The 3,664-nt window shown below is 39.1% G+C and overlaps 1 non-coding gene across 1 annotated transcript; it reads left to right on the top strand.

Annotated features, from left to right (window-relative positions):
• Nucleotides 1-1,104: 1,104 nt before the first annotated feature.
• TRNAH-GUG lies at nucleotides 1,105-1,176 on the top strand. Its single transcript has one exon. It is a non-coding gene; the product is annotated as a tRNA-His (tRNA).
• The last annotated feature ends 2,488 nt before the right edge of the window (nucleotides 1,177-3,664 follow it).

Here is a 3,664-nt window from a genome sequence, read left to right as displayed (position 1 = left end):
GAAGGACTAGGCTGCCTCAGTGTATTTAAATATAATTTCATTTCCTTTTCTTTTCCTGCTTATTACAAACACAATCACAGAGGATGGCCCACCTCTAGCCTGTTGAGGTCTCTCCAGTTGTGTGCATGGCCCTCTAGTGGGTCAGCCACTCCTGTGAGTTTGGTGTCATCCACAGATTTACTGAGCATGATTTTTTTCAAGTGTTTCCAATTCACTGTGGAGTCAAAAAGCATGAACTCCATGGTGTGATGCTGAGGGGACTCAGCTGAAACACGGATGAGCAGATTGAGGCTGGTCCCCTGTTTGTGTTAACAGTCAGTGGAAGAGTTTGGACTGGAGACACTGGGAAATATTTCCCTTGCATCAACTAGTGATCTGATAGGTAGAGAATGCCCTTGAAAAGTGAGAGGACAGAGCTGTTATTGGTATCTGCTTCAAGTCTTCCTTCTTCCAGACCTGCCTGCATGAAGTTGTTGGCTATTTTAGGGGTAGGGTGGTCTTTTGATTTTTTTATTTATTTGTTTAACCAGAAATTCAATCCTGGACAAAAGAAACGTTTTTCCCAAATCTTGCTTCTGAACAGAAAAAAGTCTTTGTTTTGTAAGATTTTTATTTTTTAGACCAAAAAAAAAAAAAAAAAAAAAAAAAAAAAAAGTCAAACAATGAAAAATATAATAATAATTACAAAAAAAGGAAATAGCAAAAGACATGTAGAATGTTTTCTCTGGTGTGTAAAAAATGCTCATCTGTTGTCTGAGCACAATTAAAGATAGCTGGGCTAGGATAGCGTGACTTTGCTTTCCCTACACTGATAAAATAGGCCAAAAGTGTTCTCTGAAAAGATTTGGGAGTCAAGAGAAGGATGTATAGCTCTATAACTCTCCTGAGCCTGTTTTTAGGAAATTGTGATAGCATGGGCAATTAATAGAAAGGAAAGAAATGTCCGGAGGCAATTTTGAGAGTATGGTAGTGCGTAATTGCTTGTAAAAATACTTAGAAACTGCTGCTGCTAAAACTTAGTGTATACTGTAGGTGGCACCATTTGTATAAATTTTATGGACCACTGAGGCAAAGGGGGGGATCTGTGCAGTGTTCTGATAGCTTGCCGTGATCGTATAGTGGTTAGTACTCTGCGTTGTGGCCGCAGCAACCTCGGTTCAAATCCGAGTCACGGCAAACTGAAGGGTATCTTTTGGAGAGCTGTCACTAGAGGCTGCCTATCAAAAACTGCCTATCGGTGATGACAAGTAGCGAGACAACAAAAGTAACCAGAGACTGCAGCTTTTACAAGAACAATTTACTGAAATATTTATGTGACGCAAATATTAGCTCAGTAATCCTGTTGACGAATGTGATTTTTATTTTTATTTTTAAAATTTAGAAGCTGATAAATACAGTTGGTAAAAGTTGTGATATATACAGTAGCACAGTGAGTGCGTAATTTCTGTTAGGTGCAGCTACATAAGATCTGGACTAAGCAATGAAGGCTGTTTGGTTTTCATCTTTGCCAAATTTGTACGCTAATACAAAAGCCTAAATTCCTTGGAAATGGGTCATTGACAGATGTGGAAATCCCACTTCCCTAGGTAGGGCTGCTGCTAGAAGGTTTGTGCTGGTGATAGATGCGAGAAGCCATCACCTATCTTTGATTCCAGCCATTCCCTTTGGATTTCCTTATCTACTCCACATCACTGAATAGCATGCGCTCAGGTTCTCAGAATAAAGATTTCTAAAACCACATAGATTTTATCAATTTACTGTAACTAATGGCAAATTGTGTCCTAATGACAATATGACAACAAAATTACATAGTTGGTAATAACTGGATTAATAAAAGCCCCTTATTATGGAGTTTGTCAGATTATTTGCATGCCACTGAATGTAGTTTCTGGTAGTTTGTTCTTTAATTTTATAAGAAGACAAAATCAAGAACAGTTTTTCTCTTGGTGTTGATTCACTTTTGGTGGAACATCAGTCAGTCCTCTGCATAAGGGATGATGTCTCAGCCAGGCTGAGCTGGCCTCAAGCTTCCATTATAGGGCAGCTCTCATAGCTCGTAAATGACAGGGGCCTGTCCTTCTGGAACCTAGAGGATCTTTCCTTGCTCTCACACCTGGTGAGGAAATGAAACAACAGTTTTTGCAGTGATATCAGGAAAAAACATAAGTTCTGTAGGCTCACTAGCTTGGGAGGGCACCTCCCCTCTGGCAGTAGTGAAATCAGGTGTCCCAGTTTGGGTGTAGTAAGCTGGTGACCCTTAACATCTTCTGACTTCCCTCAGGCTCAAGACAGCCCTTGCTGCTGTGTTTTTAGGGTATCTGGTTGACCTCAGACTTCATGTCCAAATATCACCCAGCCTTTTGGGAATCCGAGCAACGAGCTCTCTATTTCTTGGTTTGATTGACAAAGTGAATGTGACTGATTTCCCCCCCCCAAAAGAAGCAATTTAACAACATGCTCTAGTGTAAAGGCAAGAAGGATCATCTTTTGAACTCTATCCTTGTTCCTGTCTCCCAGCTTTGTCATTTGCTGCGTTACATTTAAGAGACACTAGGGTGACTCCTCACAGGTACATATATTCTTTGAAGCATCCTAGTGAATGAAGTCCTTGAAATGAAATCACAGCACTGTAAAGCCAGAAATTCTGCTCTGCTTACACATCATTCTGAGGCAAAACACTCAAGGTTCATCTCTGCTTGACCTCAAAGCTCCTTGATGTGTACTTCTCTGTACTCAGTAATTCAGATTGTCCTTGTTGGTGTTTCATGGTGAGTTACCTGGAAACTGTAGTTATTTTGTTAGTTATTTTGTTTCCTTTACTTTTCTTGTATTGATACTGATAACCATACTACAAGCTTAATGGTAGCAATATAAACTGATAGCAAGAATAATGTAGGTAGGTTAGCAGATTTTTCTTACCAGTTCCTCCTCCAATTACTTGTTCCCCTCACAGGAGAATCAAAATTCAAACTCAACTTCATACTAATGTAAGTGGCTTTCTACATTCCATTTCCTGCAAAAATATTTATGAATGTTCCCATCTCTTTGGGGAAAACAAAACAAAAACTTTACTGCAAAACAATTTGTAGGGATGTCAGGATTGCAGAGCAGGAAAAATAGGTTTAATCCTGTCACTGATTTAGAACCTTCAACAGTGCAAAGAATTACCTGCATGTTTCTGCAACGTGCACGCCCTTATTCCTTGGAAGCATGTCCAGATAGCACTTTTCCAGTTGGAAAATCTGATTTAATAATGTGAGATTAAAATAATTGGCAAGGATTCACAAATAATTGGCCTGAAACACTATGGGTTTGTTGTTCGTTTTGTTGTTGTTTTTTTTTTTTTTTCCCTTGAAGTCCAAAGAGAAGATTTTACTTTTGCAGCCTTCTCTGGCTTTGTAAAGCAAGCTGATCTATCTAGTGGGAAAAGATTAACAATATTTTTAAAATAAGGCAGAAAGTGCTTGTTTTTCTCTGCAGCTCTTTGGGCTCCTTTCGTGCCTACTACTGTTCTTGTGCATGGCATGTTCTGCATAGAATGTAAATACTTCAATACTTCATATTTGTGTTTATTTTCATATCCATAGTCTACCTAATACACATTCTGGCACTGCATTCAATAGGACGTGCCTGGGAGATATTCCTTTCTTGTTACTGTATTTCA

The sequence above is a fragment of the Lagopus leucura genome, unplaced genomic scaffold (genome assembly GCF_019238085.1).
Source record: "Lagopus leucura isolate 7727_CA_CO unplaced genomic scaffold, USGS_WTPT01 Super-Scaffold_100018, whole genome shotgun sequence".
Classification (NCBI taxonomy): domain Eukaryota; kingdom Metazoa; phylum Chordata; class Aves; order Galliformes; family Phasianidae; genus Lagopus; species Lagopus leucura.
The sequence above is the reverse complement of the archived record's forward strand: the minus strand, read 5'-3'. Positions and strand labels throughout refer to the sequence as shown.